General features: G+C 48.6%; 1 protein-coding gene across 9 annotated transcripts in view; it reads left to right on the top strand.

Annotated features, from left to right (window-relative positions):
* Sif (guanine nucleotide exchange factor still life) overlaps nucleotides 1-24,920 on the top strand; it is a 309,147-nt gene that overhangs the window by 1,274 nt on the left and 282,953 nt on the right. The window lies entirely within an intron of this gene.

A 24,920-nucleotide genomic window follows, 5' to 3' on the forward strand; every position in this document is an offset into this window, starting at 1 on the left:
ATCCGGGCACCCAGAAACTGCGCTAACGCGTTTCCGTTGCACGCAAATGGCGTGTGTCCGTGTCGTGCATATTTGCTGTTGTGCCATGCGCCGCGTACGTTTTCAAATGACGCTAGTGTGACGCAGTCTGTTGTGGGGGCAACTTTTCTTCCTGGCCGTGTGATACTGGCTGTTTAACCGGTTGTCAACTGCTATCGGGAAACGCCGGCGTGCTGTGTTCCGATTAGGCCTAAGCGGTAGTAAGAAGAGATTCACACTAAACGTGCTCGAAACTGTTTGCTTGTTGGTGTATGCGTGAAAAAGAAGTTTTGTCTGCATGTCGGCAAACTGCGGTTGCGTCTGCAGCCGCGACATTCTACTTCGAGGGTGTAGGTAGTCAGATCCGAGCGTATAGTCGTCTTTTGTAGGATGAAGTATGATTATTGCGAAGGACAATTGAACAAGGAAGGCTGGTGAACTTGCCCTGGAATTTGTCCGGCCATCAAACGCCTTGTATTTCTCAACAGAAGCGGTTTATTACGGGTCCACTGCATGCGTGTAACCACTAAAAACATGGCTTACGCACTTCAGTAAGCAAAGCTGCCAAAATATGTCGCGCCGACGAAAACGTTCCCAGAAAAAATAATCCAGACTGCAATGAATGCTGCTATCGTGTTTCTGGCTTCCCATCTAACCGCCACGCAGGGGATATGTATCGTGGTATGCGTTTTTGGTTGGAGGCATAAAGCATTCGCGTCCTGGGCAGTTCGTTGCAACACAAAATACAGGAATGAGCTGGCGTCATCGCACTTGATTCAGTGCTATTGCCTTTCGTCCCGATGCACCACAGACTCCGGTCTTTGCAGCTTGGTGCTTTGCGAAGCTGAAAATCACGTCGGTGTTGATAGGTATAAATCATTCATGCTGATAAGCAAGGGATCTGTTATCTAGTTGTTGGCGCTCAGTTGTCGTCCGTACTCGTGGGCGACATTTTCAGTCCCGATTCGCCAGTGCAGGACGTGTTCGCGGGCAGTACGGAAGCTGGGCTCAAAGATGGGGAGGCCCCCACGCCGGAAAAAAAGTACCGAGAAGTGTATCGCACAGCGCGCATACAGTCCAGTAGTGCAAACAGAGATTAGTTGCAGCAATAGTGAATTCCACAGTGAATGATAAGACGAGACCAACTGCATGGTTGGCGGAAACGATTTCGCACAAAGGCTTCAATGGCCACACCATTCCCCAGAGGCTGAAAGTGTGTGACTAAGCAGATAAGTGAGTGGCTTTACAAGATAGAAGACTGCTTGCTCGAGTACTTCCGGCGTTGCAACAGTCATGTCGGCGCGTCTGTCAACCTCGAATAAAGCGCCTGGACTTCAGAGACTTGCAGCTTTTATGGAACTTGGCCACTGAGCTTTCTGGGCCACGTGACACGCTGCTCACGGGGGAGGTATCCCAGGTTGGTCAGGGACTAACATTTGTCGACGATGCTCAGGGCAGTTAGCCGCTATGAGGAGATGGGACATTGTCGATGCCACTTTGCCGATGAAGGCAGTGCAGCCTGTTGCTGCTGCCGCTGTCTCGTCGATCATTTGGGCTCTGTCGGAGGATAAGCGGTGGCCATCACTCACATTTTACTTGGCCCAGTTGGCGAGAAGCGCGCCGGGTCAGATATTCGTAACCACAAATTGAAGCCAGAAACCTTTTTCTCAAAATTCTCATTAACTGCTAACGCGGGTATGCACCGGCCTGACGTCATAGTGGTGCAAGGCCGGAGAAGCAGCCGAGCTGGCGGTGGCCCCCCTCTCGTTTGAAGTCGTCGGAGACCCGGCTGTTGCACCTCACGCGGATTTCCGAACTTGCCGCTGAAAGTTCTCCATGACTGGCAGGCCCGGATCGTTTTGTCCGCAGGCTTTCACATCTCTCCCGAAGTGGACCGCGTTAACATGCGCTAGAAGCTGTGGCAAACGGCTTCACGAACTCGGCGTCTAGCGCGAGCTTTTCTGCGCTTCCCACTTGAGCCGCGAACGCACGTGAACTGGCGAGGAGAAGAGCACGTGAGAGATCGCCGGGCAGTATGTTATCTAAGGTCGAGCTGGCCGATTCCGGGCGTTCCTCACGAGACCTGCGCTCGACATTTTTTTTCTTGGTATCTTTTGCGAGCTCTTCACGTGGCGCAAGCCCACGCGCAAGCCCGGACGACGCCGGGCACTCTTCACGAGGCGCATGCTCACGTGCACTCGGTATTTTTTCTAGTAACGCAGGACGGATGAACTAAAAACTTAAGCAGCTCTGCTGTCTAAAAGGGTGGGGATTAAGATGTCGAAATACAACCAAGTTAGGTGATGTGATTAGGTGGATAAATGGCCTGTTCTCTTGCGTGTTTCGTGACACCATACACTCGGCAGCACTAAAAGCAGCTGCATGAAATTCAACGATAGGGAACTCGGCGACACTGAGCCACATAACGCCAGAAATGATGCTCACGTATTCTCGCATCTTAAGAAAAAGCTCAGGTGCCCCCGTAGCTTCCGTTATCTCCTAATTCGATCTAAGACGTCTTTCGCACGGGTTTGTTCACTACACCATCATATTAGCATTATATATCGCCAAGCGTCGACACCTATCACGCTTGCTTCCACTGCTCAATGTGCAGCCCTTATAATTTCCTTCACAACAAAAAGGTTTGGGTGAGTTGGTAAATCTTACTGAACGTCCACTGCGCAGACTATAGACGAAGACGACAGAAAGAAGACGAGACAATGCGCATTGCCTCGTCGTCTTTCTGTCGTCTTCGTCTAGTATGCGCAGTGAACGTTCAGTATGGTCAACTTCTTTCAAGAGACGTAATAGTAATTTAGTAAAACTCAAGTTTCCGCCCAACAAGTTAGTACGGGATGTACAATTTTTTTGTGTATCATTGTTTTTAGCGACAAAGGTATACTCTACTATCCATCTTATAGAGTTCTATAGCTCCATACCGCTGGTTTCTTTCTTGCGGTATCAGTACTGACAACTTATTCAAGGGAGGCGAAAAGCGAAAACGCCCTTGTGTTCGAGATTCCGGCGCACGTTAAAGATCCCTAGGTGGTCAAAATGAATTCGGATCCCTCCTCCACTACGGCGCGCCTCATCGCCTGTGTAGCGTCGGCGCGTTAAACCCCTTAATCAATCAAGACAACTTGCCCAAGACAAGCATATGCATCGACCACGACGTCTGCTATTAATTACCTCACTACTTGGATGTCGAATACTTTAGATTTTTTTTTATATTTACCGTATGTCAGAGCTCCCTGGGTACAGTTCTTGAAGCATTCTTTACAGGTCTTCTCCGGGCTCACTGGACAAGACAATTTAGTCGAAAATTTTAAGTTGCTAAGACTAAGTAGAAAATACATTTAATGGAATGAAGAGAGAAGCTACAGGAGGCGATGGAGTAACCGTGCATCCAATAAAAGATGGAGGAGCCGAGTTTTTTTTTTTTTTTTTTTTTTAAAGCTCACAAAATTATTCTCGGGCTTCCCCAGAACTTTGAAGGTGTCGCTATCCCGGATAAATGCCAACGTAATTCTGATCCGCAAGAAGCAGATGTCAAATAACTTCAGAATTACGGACCCATCAGCCTACCGTCTGTTGTAAAATTGCTTGTTGAAAGTACTAATAAACCGCATAAGCGACACCCTAGACTTCGAACAAATGATACAACAGGGTGGTGCTCAACGCTTGACAAACATGTCTTAACGTAATGGAAAAATATTGGGAGCATAATAAATTTCACTTACATTGTATTTATAGATGACGAAAAGGCGTTTGATTCTGTAGACACCGCTTCAGTGCTGTAAGCATTGAGGGACCAGCCAATGGAGAAGACGTACATAAATCTCTTGGAGGACATATACAAGGTATGCACAGTTAGGATAATCCTTCACAAGATGAGTGAAAAGTTCCCGATCAGGAAGGGAGTGAGGCAAGGCAACGCCGTCTCTCCAAAATTGTTTACAGCCAGTTCCGAAAGGGAGCCTGAATGAGCCTGAATGAAAGGAAGCCTGAATGAGGAAAATCGGGTATACGACTAAATGGAGAATACAATTGACAGACGTAATATTTGCAGACGACATTATCTCATTCAGTGAATCAGTAGAACTGGAATAAATACTTAAAGAACAAAGATGAATGCGGAGAAATTGAAAGTAATGTTGAGAAAGCGTGCAGAATCCCTCGGCCCTGGCGTAGGTAATAAAATTCTCGTAGTTTTGAATTAAGCCAGCCGTCTTAAACAAGTTGTCAGTGCTAATTCCAACCATGAAAGATGAATCGGCTTAGAATTAACCGTGTAATGCCCAAATAAGGAAAGCAATAGATAAAAACTGTAATGCTTTATCACATAATTTTTTACTCAAACAATCAAGAAACGCAAAAAAAAGCTTTTTCTCCTGATGTTATAAAATTATATAATATATCGATACCCATAAAAAGTAGGTACTTATGTAACCTACATATATAATGTAGATATATAATGCATCATTGACCCATTTATATGTAGGTGTATGTATACCTACATATAAAATCAGGTATATGCCGTGCCATGCAACAATAAAGTGCATCATGTACCCATGAAAAGTTGGTGCAGAAACGCCGGGCGTGCTTTACGATGCAGGAAGCCATCTTGGAAACTATGTGGACTCCACGGGGCCAGTTATGGAGCTATAGTTTTTTGGAAGACGCTCAGAAGGTATCAGAAATGATGCAGTGGGCATTTCTTGGCGGTCGAAAGGCCCAGGTGCAAGTAAAGAAAACCGAAAGATTGCGTATTTTATATGATACATTGGTCATTACAGGGTTAATGAGTTGGGAAGGGGGGGGGGGGGGAGGGCACTACGCTGTACTCGAATAATGAAAAGCGCACGCCCCGTCTATCACTGAAAAGAAAGGTGTACGACCAGCGCGTACTTAGGCACAAACTTGGCGCCTTACTAAGCGCCTCGGGGGAAAACTTAGGTCAGCCCAGCGAGCAATTGAAAGAAGAGAGAGAGAAAACATTTTATTGAGCATCTCCTTAGGTCAGAGGATACTCGTGGCCACTGGCATGAGCCGAGCGGCGACGTCGGTAGCTCGGGTGACCCGGGGTGGTTTGCACGCCTGGGTCCGGGCTACGCAGTGCCTCCTCCCACTGCTCCTCGGATGTGATGAAGGGAAAGCTATTTTGAGGGCAGGCCCACATTATGTGAGGTAAGGGTGATAGTATGAACGTAACTGCGAGCCGGCCTAGTTGGAATTGATGTATCTTGACAAATTGCACAGATAAATTTGGACCAGAAAGCTCCTGTCCGCGTTTCCTTTCTTGTCTCCGATTTGTCAAGTAGTAACGCTTAGGGATAGGAAACGAACGTCCTATCGAAATCGTAGCCTAAATTGAGAGGAAGAAGCGGACTTGGGCTGGGCGTGTACTGAGACGAAATGACAACCAGTGGACAATCAGGGACAACGGAGTAGCTACCGAGAGCTAACACTAAAAGCACAGAAGACCGTTACTTTGATGGAAAATTTGGAGAGAAAGAATGATCAGGGCATCGCAAGACAGGAACGGCTGGAAGAACGGGGGTTTTTGGGGAAGCCTTCGTCCTGCAGTCGACGCAAAAAGGACGATGATGATGATGGCGGTGATCTGTTATCGTACTCGTGACTTAGCCCTGACTTCTGCCAGTAAAGCCTTATAGTTGCACTACCTATGCGGAGTGTAACTAATTTCGGAGAGGTGACGCCACTGTGTCTCACTCTGGCCTTAACAGGGAATTAGAAACTCTTGTCATGAATGATTGTTGATCCCGTACCCTCCTCGTATGTACATGTTCCCCAAGGGCATACATTACAGCAACTACCTGGTCTCGGAAAGTTTCCAGTATTGCGGTGGTGTCCACGGAGTAAACGCGCTTCTCAAATCATAAATGACAGGTAGATAGGCCTCGAATATTTCATTGTATTTATAGTAACATGCGAGCGTTATAACACATCATGTACAGCCGGTAAAAGGCTTGTCTATAACACAGCGTTCGTACTCTCAGCCCTATCCTGCCCCGCCGGAGCGGGATTTGAATAAAACTACTGCGGAATTCTGAAGTCTTAGCCCTTCGCTTTTGCCTCCGACATCTTTGGAACGAGTATGTTTCGGCAGTTTTCGGATGTAGCTGGTTGAAGTTGAAGTCGCTGTTATAGACAAGCGTTTTACCGGCTGTACTAAAATAAAGTACTACGGGGGCACGACGCTGGCGGGAGACTTTTTTACATCATGCGTGAGGACAGGACAACTTGTATTTTTTCAAAATTTTCCTCCCAACCCCAACCCATACACTTGTTTTTAATGCGAAAGCGTTAAATGTCACATTGTGCGCAAAAAAAAAAAAACAAACAAAAAAAAAAACGGCGAAGCTTGTACTAAGTCGCACTAGGCTTGAACCATAGCGAAGCTGGAGAATTTTTACGTAAGCACTGAAGGACGCACCACCACGCATTGCATTAGGCTTGAAATTGGCTATTTACAAGCTCCGTCGTCACTTTTCACTGTGGTAGTAGTAGTAGTCGTCATATACATCTATATCATCGTCTTTCTCATGCATGACTGGATCGTTTTGTCCGCAGTCTTTCACATTTCTCCTCCAGTGGAACGCGTCAGTGCGTGCTAGAACCGGCTGCAACCGGTTTTGCGAACTGCGTGTCCGTGGGGTGAGCTGGCGCAAGGGGGAACTTGTGCGCCCCCTTGAGGCGGACGCACGTGAACTGTTTTCTTGGTATTTTTTTTGCGAGCACCACGCGCAAGTCTGGACGACGCCAGGCGCTGCACGTGAAGCGAGTGCTCACGTGCGCGCTAAACGGCGGGAGCAACTATGACCCGGGATTTTTTGATGACGCTGCACTCATTACGGCCACAAACAACACAGCGCCCTCTGGTGAACTCCTCTCTGCTTTCTCAATGCCGTTCTACGTAAGAGTGACATAACGCTCACAGCCTTCGATCATGCACGTGGTGCACAAACATGGCAGCTACAGTGACGTCAGTGCAAGACACCAGCTTGATTTTATTGAATAAACATTATTCAAGACAGCAAGCGCGATGGTAGGGCGCAAAAGAAAATACAGTATCGTTACTGAGAACCGCGCTGCTAGACAACGCAGAGCCACGTGAAAAGCGGAGAGTGGCAGCTGTGGCTGTGAACGCGGTGTTCGGGCGGCATATCAAGCACGCGTCCCGATGACCTGGCGCAGCGGCGAGGCAGTCAGCAGTAGAGATGTGAGTGGTTAAAAAAAAAGAAGCATTTGAAAAAAAAAAACTGGTTGATTCCTCCGCCATAGGAATCGGTAAAACACGAAAATGAAATGTGCAGCGAAATCTGCAGCTGGGAATGTTTTGCGGGTCGGCGGCTGTCTTGTGGGTGTGCTTGGCGAGGGACGTTCTGCTGGCGGTCGCTTCGGCAAAGGTCTACTGGCGTCATTTCCTTTACGGATATGACGTCAGGGAAATCTTGCTGTATACCGGCATAAAACACTTTCGTGTTAAAATATAAAACCCGAAAACGAACAACCCAAAGTATAAAGTGCTCGTGAGTACTAAAGGTTGCTTCCCCGCAAGAAGACCCAGTGTGCAGGGGTGCACCCTTTACAGGCCGCTTGCTTCATTGTACTGGCGTCACTTCCGTGACGGGTATGACGTAAGTGAAATCTTCGTGAATCCCGGAATAAAACACTCTCGTGTTAAAATGAAAACAGCTTTTTTGTTTTTTATCAACCAGCATAGCATCGAAAAGAAAAAAAAACAGGGCTTCTCTGGGGAAATTAGTTTTGATTCGACCAAAATGCAGTGAGGGAAACAAGGCATCGACGTGAAACGGTGCGCACATTTTGATAGCGGAATCTCTGCTGGGACTTTTGAGATGCACCATGTAACAACAATAGTCTTTTCAGTGTTAACGTAAAAATTTATCGGGCGCTTAAAGGGGCCCTGCAGCACTTACCACCGACTGCTAGGAATGTATTTTGGGGTAAAGTCAATTGTCCCAGCAATCCCCTCCCGCAAGAATTATGAAAATTCGCTCACTATCACCGAAACTACGCGCGATGAGAAATCGCGCATAATCGTTCCCTCTCAACTCGACCGCGGATAACGCGACGAAAGCTGCGCGCTCTTTCCCTTAGAAAGGGGCGGCTCGCGGCGTTCTCTTTCCGCGGCCTTCGATATATCACAGGCCGGGGAGTTTTCTCCGTTTCTCCGCAACGTGGAGCGGTCTATTTCCGGTGTGGTGCCACAAAAAAGCAGGCATGGGTGCCTGCTCGCAAGCCCTCGCTCGGGCTGGTAGGGCGTATTTCAAGCAATAAACGTTTGTTGTCGAGTGGTCTGGTTGAAAGAGAAGTATTGAGCTCATCACTAAAACTCCGCGCGCACTCAAAACACAAAAGAAACGGCAAAACTGTGCCTACAGGTTCAGGCATAGAAGAGGTTCGTACACAGAGCTGACGACGGCGGATCGTCACAGGAAATGCGAGAAATTGGCCACGAAGTTGGCCAGTGACAGCCGATCGGACAGCCATGGCCTCAATGACGTCGTTCAGGCCGTGCTAGGGGTGCATAATGAGGAGAACTTAAGAGAGCGCGGTTGGTCTTTCCACGTGTTTCACAGCGATTTGCGCTCTCACCGCTTCACGTGCACGTGTAATATTTGGCTCAGGTATTTCTGGTAGTGTAAGCTAAGCGTCGCGCAGGTTTACTTGCACTGCTCAATGAGTGTTGCAGGGTCCCTTTAAGTCTCTTCAGTGCTTTAAAGGCGAAAGCAAGCGATTATCGAATACTTCTTCACGGCTCTGCATCGTGTTTGCGGTGCCGTCACGTTCAGCTGTCATGCATCCGGATAATTCTTGTTCCATCCTGGCACGGTGCAGGGTTGGGGCTGCATAGTTACCACACCTGGCTGCGGCTCTTGTCCGCAGCTAAGTGTGGTAATCACAGACACCGCCTCTACCTTTTTGCATACAGGAAACTAGCTGCTTCCATGGCAAGGCGGTCAGTGCTCTCTTAACACGAGAGAGAGAGAGAGAGAGAGAGAGAGAGAGAGAGAGAGAGAGAGAGAGAGAGAGAGAGAGAGAGAGAGAGAGAGAGAGAGAGAGAGAGAGAGAGAGAGAGAGGTGCTCGCTCAACACTTGATTGAGTGAGATACGCAGAAAGAGGGAGAGAGGAGAGACCGAGTGAGAGAGAGGGAGAAAAAGAGATAGGCAGAGGGAGAGAGAGAGACAGATAGGGAGGGACAGTTAGAATTACAGAGAGAGAGAGGGAAAGAGAGAGCTTTATGATTTATTGGAAGGGGACATTGAATGACCCCGGCGTCGACACGAATGATACAGAAATTCTCCCGACTGAAGCAAGACCAGAAGCGAGCAAAACCACGCTAGCCGTGTATGAGAGAAGAGCAGTGGTTAAGACCAGAAACAGGCAAAACCACGCTAGCTGTGTATGAGAGAAGAGCAGTGGTTAGCAAAGTTAATAAATTATTAGTGACAGAAGGTAATGATTGGTTGGGTAAGATAAATGTTGATTAAGATGCATTAGGTTGTGTAAGTGTATTAGGACGAATTAGGATGAATAAACAATTGATTAGTTATTTATATCAATGAATAGGAAGCTGGGGTTAAGATGGGTCAAGCTGTATTAGGGGTCTTTCTTTAAACCAAAGGAAAGGTACGTACGTACAGAATCCACATGGGGACCCAACAGCCGAAGCTTGGAGTTCAAGGAGTAGTTATTATGATATCGGAGACATTTTCTTGGTGTAACTTTGCCCCCAGCGGACGCACGCATTTACTATTTCCAACTAATTGCCCCAAAGCAAAAAGTGCCGGCTTTATTACAAAACATCCAGTAGAAGCGCTTTGCATTCCTCGAAGAAGTCCTAGAGGCACTCGAATAGAAAATTTCCTGTGATTTGATATTTTGTAAGGCGCAGTGAGCAAAATGGATGTTCAGGTACTGCGTAGGTGCCAAGCGAAATGCTTTAGGCTGCAAGATTAATATATTCCATGCTGAGGGCAACTTGTTCAATGTAGGATAAATGCGGGATGAAAAAAATCAGCATTTACGTTATGCGTGGCGCACCGGCAGTAACAGCAACATTATCACGTAAAACAATACATTGCGAAGCTCTTTAGCAAATCGTAATTTTTTGTGTCGCAGGTAAAAATACCAAGAAATTGCCGAGCGCGCGCATGTGAGCGCGGACCTCGCGGTGACCGCCCGGCAGTTAAAAGCAAGGATATGCCTAGCGCTCGTGTGTGCGTGCCTCGCTACGACTGCCTAGCGTCCCCTGCGCGCGTTTGTCAAGCCAAACATACCCACTTGGGAGGTTGGCCAAGATTGGCAAAAAAACCAAGATTGGCAAAAACAAAAAAACTTTTGGCGTTCGCCGTTATCGTGGCAACACTACCTCGGGACGAGAAAGACAGATCATAGCGTACGCCCTTTCACGGTGATGTTCAATTATTATCACTTCAAAAAAAAAAAAAAATATGAAGGAAGTTCACACTTATAGCAACAATGATGCAGTAAAGGTGGTTGCGGCAGCAGCGAACAAACAAATCGGTGGAATCGGGGACTTCTGTCGTGATGGTCGTGAAGGTTGCGTACAGCTTCGCTACCTTCAGGTCTGAAGCGTTAGTGTGAGCTTTTTTTACTTACGAGGGGTTTTTTACTGGCTTCTTCTGAAGACTGTGCTCACTCACCAGGTGTAACGCCGTAGAAGACGTTGACATGGTAATAACGAACTCCTCATTACATATGCCACGTGCTGCCGTAATGCCGTCTGAAGATCTTTTGGCGTGTTGCCAACCCAGCTCCGCCATCGTCCCGTCGGGGCAGATTGTACAATGCGAATGACCTACGATGATTCCTTTGATTATTAAATGCAGAGCATTTTAACTCGGGCTTCGGTGGGTTTTTTAAAACTCCCTTCGCCATTAGGTTATGAAGTGGCCTCTGCTACACTTTGGAAAATGATTGAAAAAGCCTCTGCAATTCAAAGCTGTATCACAGCGCTAACTTCCCCGAACCGCCAACGAAGCGAAATATCCGGCGGAATCCGCTCCGTCATGCCGGTACAATAACCACCGTGTCATGCGCGCCCTCTGATGTGTTTAACCTCGCCACTACAATGGGGCCGTGACTGAGAGTTTTTCCGGTGCACTATTTTGTCCCGTTGACCCCACAGCAGCAATGGTGTCACATACCTATTCCCACTTAGTTCGCTTTATGGGTATCAAATTAACTCAGCTGTATAGGTTCTGTCCAGCCTTTGTCACGATAAAACGTGCAGTCCTTGGAAATGCATCACGCGTACACGTCATAAATTGCTGTTAATAGTGTATTCGCTCTCAAGCAGCTGGGAAATTGGTGAGTCGTTTCGGGAACGGGAACGGAAGACTGAGTTTATGACGGGCGTCCAGAATTGGTTGCGTGACTCTACATGACATTTGAGAGTCAACTAAAGCTACCCGAATTAAGGCGACATGGGTACCACATAAACAAATAAGTTGCCACGGAAAACTACATTTTTCCGCGGCAAGTGAACAGTTATTAAGGAGAATGTGATCTGTGTAATCTCGCCGTGACTCCTGTGGCTTGCACGAGCTCAGCGAGGGCTCCGTAAAAGGTAAGAAACTTTGAGTTGGGTGGATAATCTTGCCCAACAAACGCAACACCGAATTTATTTATTAAAAGCGGAGCTGTTATAGGGCAGATCCTGACCGTCTATGCTGGTATCGTGTCACGCTCTATCTGTAGGAGGTCTCTCCGCCGCGAGAAATCCGGTTCCCAGTAGACAAAGTTCATGCAAAAAAAAAAACAAAAAAAAAACGCCTCGATGTTTTAATGGCATCTCATATTGCTCTTGGCAAGATTACTTGTCAGCAGTTCATTTGTGTTTAGAGGTGAAGACGACTTTAAGTGGTTGGTGTAAGCTTGATTTTTGCAAGCTGGCTTTTCGGCAATGTCTGCTGCACAGTGAAGCGTGACACGCGCGGAGGGAATACGAAAACGGCCTCCACTCTTGGGTTATCCGAAGTATCCCGAAACAAGTTACATAACAATAGGCCGTCAGGACAACTCTAACATCACGGACAAGAAAAAGCCTAAACTGAACGCAATCTTCGTTAAGACAACCCACAGCTCCGCTGTTTCGGCAAATTTCACAGTCGGTGGAACTGGGTTCAGTTTTTTATTAACAGCTAAGCTGTTTAGCAAATACTAGTTTTTAGTGTCCGCAGTTAAAAATACCCAGAAATTGCCGAGTGAGCGCACGTGAGTGCGGACCTCGTGGCGGCCGCCCGGCAGTTAACAAAACCAAGGAAATGCTTAGCGCTCGTGTGGGCGTGCCTCGCTACGACGGCCCAGTGTCACCTGCGCACGTTTGTCAAGCCAAGCATACCCACTTAGGGAGATTGGCAAAAAAAAAAAAAAAATACTGCAGCGTTCGCCGTATAATCGTGGCAGCATTTGCTCGGAACGAGAATGACACGTCACAGCGTACGCCCCTCCAATGTGGTGTCCAGTGATTATCACTCCCAAAAAAAATTAAGGAAACTTACACTTATAAGAACAGTGATGAAGTAAAGGTCGTTACGGCAGCGAAGAAGCAGCGAATCGGCTGCAGTCGTGGACTTTTGCTTCATGAATGAGCCTTACGCGTGCTTTGGTGCCCTGAGTATGAGACATAAGCGTTTAAAAAAAATCACGCCATATCCACGGACTGAATGATGATAAGTGGGGCGAAGCTCGAGAGGGGGAGATCATCGGTAACCGTAACTCTCCCGTGAAAGTTCGCCCATTACATCATTAAGAAAGACGTAAGACTGTGTGCGTACATTGCACAAATCAACTTTTATTTTCGGAGTCAATGCTCCCGGGCCCGACCTGGTGAAAGACCCCGCGCCATCGAGGACTACCCCGCACCTCTACCACAATTTGTCACGTAGGATGGGACACAACGGTAAAGAAAGAACTTTTATTTAGGGCGAACTTGTGCCCGAACAAGACGAGAGGAAACGAGCAAAGGTCCTTGCGTCTCGTTCGATCTCCGAGAACGACTGCCTGCGTTCGTGGCGTGATCTCTTGCGTGATCTCCCCCTCGCAGTGCACGTGCGCTCGCGCCTCCGTTGGCGAAGACAGACAAGCTCGCGCTCCCGGTGCCGAGTTTGCGCTGCCGGTTGCAGCCGGTTCTTGCGCGTGCAACGCGGCCCACTTTGCGACATCTCCGAAAGCATGCGGAGGTCACGTACCACGAGACACAAGGGATGGACAGACCCATGGCTTTAGGAGCTTCGCCCCTAAAAAATGTTTTTCATCCGGATAATGCCGCTTGTCGTACTTATGCATCCTGATAACCCTATATCCCGAGCCGGGGAAAACTTGATAACCAGGACAACATTGATTCGAACAATTGCAGTACGGGTGGTAAATATCTGAACACATATAGAACCATTATTAAGTGCCTGCACAAAGAAATGTCATTCGATTTGCCATGACTTCTCACTGTATTCTAGGAATGAACCGAATTATGGAGTCAAGCATATAAAAACGCACCTAAATGAATTGTTTCCATGCTGTGGAATGGCGATGTGATTGCCCTATTTATGTAAAAAAGGTATTTAAATGTTTTTATGATGCCCATGGTGCCGAATACAACAGCGAAAGCTTAGTCAGGGTAAAAAAAAAGTGAAATAATGGGAAGCTAGGTGGCTTGTACGAATTGTTTGCGTGTACTACCGTGCCACGAGTGCCGGTACTTAAAAAAAAGATTCCGTCTTCATGTAATTCGTGCCTGTTTCTTTTTTGAGCGCGAAATATATTCTGCAACTGAGCAGCCACGGAAAAGAAATCGGCTTAAAATCGCCCCACTACTCCAGAGACAGTGTACAACGCTCTGTAGCTGTCAATCGAATTTAGGTATTTTGATAAAACTTTGCCAGTTGGACCGATTTTTTGACTACCCTCAAAACACACGGACACAGAAGTGAATGACAGCGCGCAGCGCTTCTGCCGTCGCCTAGTCACTACATTGTTTAACTGGCGGCCGTCTTCATTTCGTTCTTTCTTTAAATTTTGACGTGCGAACGGGTTCCTTGGTTGAGTTTTTTTTTTTTTTTTTCAGACGAGCTTAAGAACCTTTTGGAAACTAGCTATAATCAGACTGCTTTAAATAAGCCACTGCTGCGCTATTAAAATTATCTGGTCCTGTAGGTCTATTAAAATTGTTCTGGACATCAACCTTCCAAATAAATAAAAAAGGTAAAAATCTTCGTTGTAGTGGTCACTTCAGGGCATGAGGGGGGGGGGGGCGGTTCTCGGATTTTATTTGTTATTTTTTCATTGTTTATTCGTTTATTGTTTATTTATTTATTGTGGAGAATCTGGAGTTACGGGGTGGAAGAGAAAGGATGTGTAATTTACTAGACTAGCCGCGCAACCACTGTGCTCACATTTTGCATTACCAGTGCGACAAGGTATCTGATCACTTTAGCAGCGAAACTAACAGTGCAATACGAGCAAGGCCAACGGTAGAGTCAGTGTTCTCCCCACGAACTTCCTGGGTGCGTGTTCCTGAACAAGGACCGTTAGGAAAGGAAATAAAGTGAACAAGACGTAGTTTTATTTCGTCTCTCTCTCTCTCTCTCTCTCTCTCTCTCTCTCTCTCTCTCTCTCTCTCTCTCTCTCTCTCTCTCTCTCTCTCTCTCTCTCTCTCTCTCTTTCTTTTTTTCTTCAGCCGGCACAACGTGGCGGTGTGCGACTTGACTGGTCCTCAGGAAAGAGGCAAAGCCGGCCGAACAACGGGAAAAGAGGCTAGAGCTTTCTTGTAAAGACTGTCGCTTTAGCCCGGTCGTTCCAGTCGATGAGGTGTTCAATGAACGAGCGTCGCGCTCCACGGAAAGAACTGTGGCGCGACAGACAGAGGGAGAGAGAGAGTAGAGAGAGCGCTGTAACCTCCTCTCTACTTGACAGCTCCCCTCCTCCTCACCCTTCAAGTGGCACTCACCCGTTTTTCCCTTTTCTTCTGTTTCTCTCCCGCGGTTCCAGTACCCTATGGCGCGGCCATATGACGTGCTCGTTAGCGCCGGCTGTCAGCTATAATGGTGGCTCGGCCACATTGAGCACGGAGACCGGGCTCGCACGGCTGCTGGGAGAAAAAAAAATGGAAAAGAAAGAATAACGAAGCACGAGAGAATAACGAAGCATTCAGTTTCCGGGACTGCGTTGTAGACAGTTCTGTTTGTCGATGAAGTGAGGTGTGTACATCTCGGTAGTTTCTTTCAGTGATTTCGAGCTGCGGGGCGGCAGGCAATATGGTTGGCTGTTTCAAGACCTGAAACACATGGTAGCCAGCGTTAACGTGATGGACGACGCGTGAGTCGTCAAACGTTATTGCCGCCACTTTTGCAACCGCCTTTCATGTTCACCAATAATGGCCCGAGATCGGATGGTAAAATTTGTTCGCGAGGCCTGGCTCTAAGGGCCAGATCGACAGACGTCCTGTCCCGTTTCTACCTTTGAAGGTCTGGCGCGGTGGCGATGGCAGTGATGATGATGACGTTGATCCCTTAAAGGGACCATAAAGACAAACTACAAATTGAGTTGATTAAAAGAAAAATCCCGGGCCATCTTCACTTACGTGAAATCTGGGGAGGGGCGAAACATGCAGTGTATAAGTGTATTCTTGGCGCCTTGGCGTTTTTGCCTACGGAGATGAAACTGTTGGGGGGTGGGCGTATACAGCTTTGCTGTAAAAGTTTAGTGTATTTGAAGCATGAAGCGTTTTGGCGCGAGGCGTAAGCGAGTGTTACGGTGTTTTTTTTTAGTACGCGTTTAGCGCGAGGCTTAAACGAGTGTCCCGGTGTTTTAGTACCGTGATTACATGAGATGACGAATATGACGACGACATGAGACGCCGACAGCCCGAGCCCCTAAGGGGCCTCGCTCTTAAAAGACTGCTTTGTCCTGATTGCTGACACCAATCTTATCGGTAACTTTAAACAAACAATCTAGAAACAAGCGTATGAACCGGTGTCAGATACCCACCACTTTTGGTGACGTCTCTGTGACATCACAGATTCTTATTTGTGTGATGGCTGTCTCCGACCGAAGCCACCGCCAAGAAACGTAACTGGGTGATTGTAGTGGGGCCCCCCGTTCCGTTTTATCGTATCACTTGAATGCTAAGGTGCAGTTAGCATGTTGATAACTATGTTTTAAAGCGAAGCTTTCCACCTCTCACTGATGTCGTCTGTAGTCCACCCAAAACACACTGCAGGAAAGCCAACTTTCTCAGACAATGATGATCGTGGGGTCAGTGAAGCAAAAAATCCCGGGCCATCTCCAGTAACGTCAAACCTGGGGAGGAGCGAAGCATGCAGTGTATAAGTGTGTTCTTGGCGCCTTGCCGTTTTTGCCCGCGGAGATGAAACCGTTGGGGGTAGAGGTATACAGCTTTGCTGTAAAAGTCTCGTGTCTTTCAAGCCCGAAGCGTTCTAGCGCCAGGCGCAAACGAGTGTCCCGTTTTTTGTTTTTTTTTTTGAGTACTCGTTACGTTTTAGCGCGAGGCGTAAATGAGTGTCCCGGTGTTTTAGTACCGTGACTACATGAGGCGATGGTTACGACGACGACATTAGACGCCGATAGCCGGAGTCCCTAAGGGGATTCGCCCCTAAAAAAAATTCTACTTTAGGCGTTGTTTAGTTATAGCGAAGTTCGTTGACTGCAGCCAGTACGTACACCAAGCCTCCGAGAAAGGGAGCTCCTGGTATGTTTGTTGGAAGCTTGGAGCTTTGCAACCTTGGTACATTGAAGTAGATCAGCACCTACCAGAATACCTTTAAATGACTCGGTAATGGAGCTCGTTCAAGCGGGACACTCAACGAGTTCGATTTCGTTGTTTGATTAAACAGAGAGAAAACTGTTTTTTTGTCTGCCTCCTTGTTCCATATGCGCGGGAGCTGCTTTTCCCCAAACGGAGGATGTTGCTACCTCACGCGTCTCGCTAGAACGCCTGCCACGACGCGAACAACGTTCCGCTTGCTCTTTATCGCAGTTCATTAAAACGCATTTCTAGTTCCTTCAAATTAATTTCTTTCCTTTTTCGCTACTTCGGCCGCCTGTCGCCGCTCCGAGCGCATACACGTTCACCGTTCCATACAGCTCCTCCTTCCAACCGTGCGGCACGTGCATTCCAACAGCTTCCTTTTCCTTCTTTCCTTTCTCGCGACGTACCTGTAGCAGAGTCCTCCCTGTAGCAACAAAGCCTGCTATACTTGAGAGGGAAGTTGACGCGCGCTATACTTGGAAAAACGTCGTCGTGTATACACTCGCCTAGCGGCGGTATGTAAGTTTCCAAATACTCTTCTATAAAGTTCGTTCTTTCATCTTCCCGCTAAATGTTTTCGTTTGTCGCCGCGGTTTTGCGTCGCTCTGCGTGTATTACATCCTCCGGCTGCAGCTCTCCATCCTCCCTGCCGTTTTTCTTCCCCCGATCGCTCTCCTCTTCTTCCCTTGAGGCTCGCCAGTCTTTTGTTCTTCCGCCGTCGCCGAGCCTCAGCCACGTTTTCTCCGTTTTCTTTTCGAGGCCTTGCAGTGTCCTCGCACACACACGCGAGCACCGAGCGACAGCGGCGTCGGGACGTTGGCGCACGTCGATTCCAGCGTGCAAGAACCTCTCGCTCTCGTCCTCTCGCGAGAACGCCGTATCTGGCGACGCGAGGCGGGCGTATACTTGTGCTTCGGCGCCGAAATGCAGCCGCTCTTCTATAACACCCTATAGACGAGAGAAAGCCACCTTGCCACCTTGCACCCCCGTCCACTTCCGCTGCTCAGCTCACTGGCATGTTCATCTCCACTTCAATCTCAGATATTTGTGGCTAACAAGATCATGATGCGTTCGTCTATCACGTAAGGTAACACTCTATGACGCGGCCTTTTTATCTGGGCGGCGTTTGGACCCGGGCCGCTGTTGATGCTGCCGGTGCTACCGCTTCTCCGGCGGCTACTGCAGCCGTCGCCCCGGCTGCTTGAAATATTCAAAGCATTCGGGGTGTTTTTTCCCCCTCCGACGGTCCGCTTATGTATATTTAAAATTTTCGTGGCGCGTCCAGCTCGTCGCATTCGCCGTCGCTTCGTTTTTTTTTTTTTTGTTTCTATGCCACTCTCACCTTTAATTTACTTTTTTTTCCTTCTTTCCGGCCCTGTCGCGAAAGCATCCTTACTTCGCTCTCTTTCTTCTATACCACCCCTTCCCCCTTCAACAAGTTGCTTACGCAGTCAGTAGACAATACCTCCCCCCTTTTTTTGTCTTTACCGTTGTCCTTGCTGCTTTTGCCATTGGTCAGTGCGTGCATGTGTCGGCAGAGGCGGGGAACGAGTTGCCGAACTGAATATTGCAGACGCGAGCGAGCGCGGAGGCGGCGACGGGCGACGTTCGCGTAATAGGTTGAGTAAATAAGGCATTCGCTCGTAGGAGTGACTGCGTTAGGAGAGGAAGAGGAGTGCTTCTCTTGCGGCCTTCTACCTCGGCACCGGCGAGCCGTGAGTTGGCGTAGAATGGGACTCATGAGTGGCAGGGACTGCTGATGAACGTCCCTGGGACGGGAGAGAGGATGGGATGTGGAAAGGATGCAGGGGAGGGAAGATGGATCGAAGATGTTTCGTGAACGCATCGGCAGTGAGAGAAACTCGACGTAATCTCGATTGGCTAAGGGGCTGCTCTACCGAGCCCGAATTTTTATATCGGAGCTGTTATAGGCCAACTGTCTCGCTTCTTTGTGTCTGTATTACGAGAGAAGCCGCTCCTTCTCTAAGCTCCCGGGCTGGTGTTCCTGTAGCGCTCTTACACACCCTCTCTCTTTGGTCAACTTCACGTTTTCATGTTAGATGGCGTACATTGCCCCTGTCAAAATGTTTTCCCGGCAATGCATTTGTGTTTAGGAGGAGATCAACGTATGCTTGGTCCTTGTAAGCTGGCTTCCCCACGTAGTGAGTTGCGCAGTGAAGCCTATTCACAGTTACGCTGAACGCTTCTTGGCGCGGTGGTGGCGGTGGTGAAAAGCATTTATTACAGTTATGAGAGGTGTGAGCCCTATTCCTGGACCCCATTGCTCGAAGCCGCCAACCTGGCTCTCGGCGCGGCGGCGCGGTTTGTGCGGGAGTTTGTGTCCAGCCATTAACCTGCAAGCAGCTCCGCTGGACATCCACCTACACAGAGTTGAGGGGCACTGAATTCTGACACATTGGATTTTTGATTGATTGATTGATTTTAGGGTTTAACGCGCCGACGCAACGCAGGCAATGAGGCGCGCCGTAGTGGAGGGCCCCGGATTAATTTTGACCACCTGGGGATCTTTAACGTGCGCCGAAATCTCGTACACACGGGCGTTTTTGCTTTTCGCCTCCATCAGAAAAGCGGCCGCCGCGGCCGGGAATCGAACCCGCGACCTCGTGCTCAGCAGCGCAACGCCTTAGCCACTGAGCCACCGCGGCGGGTGACACATTGGATTTTCTTGTCGCCTCTGTCAGTAAATGTTTATTCGATAAGTGTATACATATTGTTTGATGGAAGCGAGAAGCAAAAACGACAAATATGATGGGTAGATTGCATTGCCGTGAAAAAAAAGTTCAGGCAGCGAAGCTTGAGCTTGTTTCGTGGTACGGTTGAACCGATGTAGTCACGGCGCACATCAATCTACTGAGGTTAGCTGACAGTCGTATCGGGGCAGGAATGAAGCACTGTAAATACATCGCGCTGTGATGGGGATAAATACAGTGATAAACCAAATAAAAACAAAAAAGTGGCTGGCGGTTACTATACTTCCTAATGAGAAGTTTGTGCGCAGCGCGAACTGCAGTCTTCTTGGTCATGGCGCATACCCTCTGTGTCTTAGGAAGTGATCGCGTGATCAGCGAACGCACTGCGGCGGCCTCTACTCTGCCCTTATCTCACAGTGCGTCGCCGCCGCGGAGCATGTTGCAAATCGTGTTTGAACCGCGCGAAGGTCACGTGGTTCGGATGAGCCACGCAATGAGGAGCACGCGAAGCACATCCACCGGTTGCCTCACTCGTTGTTCAGCACTCACTGCTGAGTGCTGCAGTGCGTTGAGGCAGCACTCGCGGATTCTCTCGACGGCAACGATGGTAGTAAGCCTGTGCGTCGGCGGCGAGAACTGCGTCTCAGTAAAATGAACGCGTCATCGTCGAGCCCACGACGGCACGCTCTCCTATGGCGTCATCTCGCAACGCTTCGCCACCCGCCAGCATGTTTCACGGCTTCCCCCTCCCACTTTCGTTACGCGTCCCGGCCGGGGAGCGTTTTCTGCGGGCTCAGCATGCTGTCATACCCCTCACACTTTCACCACACTTTCCTCCGATTTTTTTCTTTGCCTTCGTTCGCTCGGTTACGACGCGGACGCCGGTGTCAAACCACAGTAGCGGCCGCCAAAGTGCTGCGCACGAATACATTGTTACACAAAACATGGTGTCACCGGCAATCTAGAGCCGTACCGAGACGTGCACATGTTTAAAGGGGCCATGAAGATAAAATGCAAGTTTGGTTCATTAGAAAAACTGCTCTGTCGTGATAACAATGATACTGATTTCATCGCAAACTTCGGAACAATAACGGAGATATTAAAGAAAACGCGTGGAGGAGTGGCGACTCGCTAGCCAGTTTCCGGCAACTTTTCTATGACGTCACAGAATCTTGTTTGGGCGATTGACGGTGGCCGAACTGATCAATCGCCAGGACACATTATTGGACGATTGTAGTGGGCCACTAGTTCCGTTTGATCGAATCGTTTGAATGCTAACCTGCAGTTAAGACACAGAAAATTACGTTTTTAGTTATGGCCCATATGACGTCACTCGTGCCGATAACACGTCACTGTGGCGCGAAATTTGAAAGTTTTTAAGTATTTCTTGCGTGTTTATCGGTTAAAAAACGTCTTTCGTGGCCGGAAGGGAGCTGAGTGAGGTACTGAAGCCTAACTATTTCAAGTTAATCAAAGTTGTATTTTGTCTTCATGGACCCTTTAAAGGATAAATTCAACACTGATGCTTTTACATTCGCTACATTATAAGAAGGGCTTAGGTGTCCTAGAGTTTTTTGTTGTGTGTAGAAGGTGTTGAGCATTTCGGGTACCCTCCCCGGCAGAGGATTTATCCTGAAGTATTCCGAACGTCTAGATAGTATTTCTAGAACTAAGCTAGTTTTGCCCTGTATTTAACTTTTTTTTACTAAAGTAAATCTCGGACATTTATTTTTTGTCAGGAACAAAAATATCAGGAAGTAATAGTCTAATCGCATAATTAAAAAAATACTTCTTGACTCCCGTCTCTTGAATGTGTGCCATAAATTATCCTCGCAGACGGCATGCAAAATTTGTTACTGGTCAGAGTTAGAGACAATTCAGACAGCTTACTTTTCAAGTATGAACAAATATTATTACGAAGGAAGCGGTTAGGTTTAACCAATTCATTTATTTGTCATGGCTATTGTCGCTTTAGTGAAAAAAAAAATTGAGGAAGGTGACTAGTGAAGCTTTACATGTTCATCCCATTTGATGAATTGAAAATTATCATGTTTCTTTTTCATTTTAGCGTCGCCATTACCGTTCATCATGACTCGTTCTTACGCTTATAGTTAACTAGGAACGGGAAAGCGAACTCGCTTTCTTAAGCCCTATCTGATGGTGTGATTATAGGCAAAGTACATTAAGTAATCTTAGTTTATCTGAAGCAGATCGGGGATTCTGAATTTGTTGCTACGCGTGACTACAACCCCTGTGTAGCTTTGGGCAAGGGAACTATCGTTTAGCTGGTATTAAAACTCAGCGGTTATGAACACGGGGAATTCTTTAGTGCGAAAACACTTCGAAGCTACCTTCTTGGATTCACGGCACAAATAGTGGGACTCATCCGCCGGGTCACAGCCCGCGGCCAAAGCCTCTCCGAAAAAGACAGATTGGAACCACTTACAGCTCTGTTCACCTTACGCCTCACGTGCTTCCTACCTTATCTATCGCTCACAAAAGTGGAACTCGACAAATTGGAAGCCTTACAGCGCAGGATATACAGAGATGCACTTCTCCTTCCACCCAACACCTCCACAATCCGCCTGCTCTCAACTGTCACCTTTGAGATAATCCCCGAGCTCCTCGAAGTCCACCGCCTTAGCCAATTCGCTCGTCTATCCACAACCCCCATAGGTTAGATCCTCCTGCACCAACTGAACCTCACTGCTCCAGACACCCCCCCCCCCCCCCCCCCACGCACACACACCTTCACCCCCCACCACCGTATCATCATCATCATCATCATCATCACCACCACCACCACCACCACCACCACCACCACCACCACCACCACCAGCAGCAGCCTATCTACGCCCACTGGTGATGATGATGATCTCCCTTCCGCGCCTCATGCATTCTATCCACCCGGCAGCCCGACGAAGGGACCGCGCTTTGGCGCACTTATGCCTATTTCCCCCCATCTCCCGACTCCATTTACGTAAACGCCACAGAATACAGACTCCGATCAGCTCTCGCTGTCGCTATTATTACAGGAGACAGATCGACCCCAGCAGCGGCAGCCACCATCCGCACAGCTCACCCCCACGGGTCCCAGGAAGTGGCAATAGCGTGGCCCATAAAACACCAACCGCCCCCATCTCACATATTCTCCGATTCTAAAACGGCCGCACAAAATTTCTCGCGGGGACACACCTCCTTCCCTGCTCGCCGAATTCTCCTTTCCCGCCCTCTTCCCGAGCAAATCGCAACCCTGCACAGGGCTCCCGGACTCGTGGGCATGGACAGTGCGGAAACGGCTCACTTGGCTGCTCGAGGACTCATTTTACCGAGCCCCAGACGTAGACGCCTCGCAGCACGGCGCACGAAACTCTCGCGAACCCTTGCTTTCTTTTAACGACCTTACCACGCACTACCGCCTTCAGCGGCTAGAACTAACCCCCCTTACTCTCACGTCTCTCCCTCAACCCATAGACAGATTGTGGCCACAATTACAAACCCGTTCCCTCCACAGCATACACGTTCTCCACCACATTTATCTTACATTATATCCCCACCCACGCAGCCCGGCATGTGGCGCTCGAGATACCACGCCACACCGTTTGGGAATGCCCCTTCTTACCCTCGCTCCGTTTACCCAACCCTCCCACTACCTGGCAGGAAATGACCGGAGCTCCTCGCCCGAGCTACAGCTCCTGACCACCACTAGGGCTCAAGACTACCTGGCCGGCCTTCCGCACCTAAAGGACACTCGCTAGGACTGAGCCTCGCCAGAAATGAAGTTTCTCTCTCTCTCTCTCTCTCTCTCCTCTCTCTCTCTCTCTCTCTCTCTCTCTCTCTCTCTCTCTCTCTCTCTCTCTCTCTCTCTCTCTCTCTCTCTCTGGATGTAAGATGAAGACTTAGCTACGGCGTCAGCGTTGCTAAGGTGTAAGACGAATTGCTGAATGGGCAACGAGAGAAAGGGAGCGGGGAAGGGGGGGGGGAGGGGGGGCGGGGAGGTACGCTCCAGTCTGGCGTTAGGCCTTACGTGGCTAACCGATGCCCTTAGCTTGACGTACAATGATGTGATGATGGCTTCGAGATCGCAAAACTCAAATGGAACGCCTTGCTGGGCGGCTCATCTTATATTTGCGTACGATAATGAAGCCGACTAAATGAAATGAAGCGTAGTATTTGCCTTAGGTGTCTTCCCATATATGATTTGATGTCGCTATCTGCATGTAAACGAATACAATAACATCTATCACTTGCATAGTGCTAATGCGTGTACACTTCAGGAGTAAAAAAAAAAAAACAGCTGCGGCAATGTCAGCAACGAGGCTTTACGGCTAAAACGGGCGGAGAATGTGCACGAAACACCGATGACTTGCGGCAAGCCAGGTACGAGTAGGGCGTTCACCGTGTAAGATTGGGCACTGACCGCACACGGCAGGCGAGGCACGAGCAGGGCACAGTTTTTTGCTTGACGAACGGCCGGAAAAATCGTGCCGTCCAAAGTATACACAGCTTCGCTCTAAATATGCGCCATGCACCGCAGACACACGTCGCCGTCGACATGCAATCGTAATAGTGCTCCCCGCCTCATATCGCCATGTTTTCGACGCCGTGTTTACAGCAGCTAACGCCGCTCGAAAATAGCTGACGTCATGACGTTGGGATCGTTGACACCGTGACGCCAGGCGTCTGCGGGATCGCTGCTGTCGGTTTTATCCTACGCCTCCGCCGTTCACCGTGTCGCGTTTTTTTTGTGTTTTACTTTCTGGAGCCAGAATTTATTCCCTTCTCCTACCCACAAAAAGCCCGAGAGATTCTCTGATCCACAAGATGCCGTTGCTCCTCCGACGGCCTCCAGAATTGTTGTCAGACTCAATAAAGAGCGAGCGAAAACGGAACAAGCGTATGGAGCGACTGGCTGGCTCCTCAAACGCTGCAAGTAGTAGTAAATATTCTCCCAAACCAAAATTGTGCGATGGCATTATTTCTCAAACGAACTTTTTTTCACTGTCTTCCAACGAAGCCCTTTATTTTCTCTATCCGAGCCCTTGTAAGACTGCTTTACGGCGATCTCTGAGGCGAAGTGGTGAAACGCAACTTGTACATTTGAAGCTGCCGACAGCAACAACAATACTGGTTGAGGCCGGGAGGGGCTGGAAATGGTCCACGCATTGACGCTGATGGGAAAAAGGAGAGCTAGAAATGGAGGAGGCGTGCCTTCGCAGTGCCAGAAACCGGATGGCTGTACAGGCGGTGCTGTGCTGATAGCGCCATTATGAATTTGAAGGCGAAAATTTTTCGCGGCTCGGGGAGGTGTGGCTCACCGTTATGTGCCCGGAAGTGCCCGGGTCGTACA

Source organism: Haemaphysalis longicornis, unplaced genomic scaffold (genome assembly GCF_048455015.1).
Source record: "Haemaphysalis longicornis isolate Haplotype H1 unplaced genomic scaffold, Haemaphysalis longicornis Haplotype H1 scaffold_9, whole genome shotgun sequence".
NCBI classification, from domain to species: Eukaryota; Metazoa; Arthropoda; class Arachnida; order Ixodida; family Ixodidae; genus Haemaphysalis; species Haemaphysalis longicornis.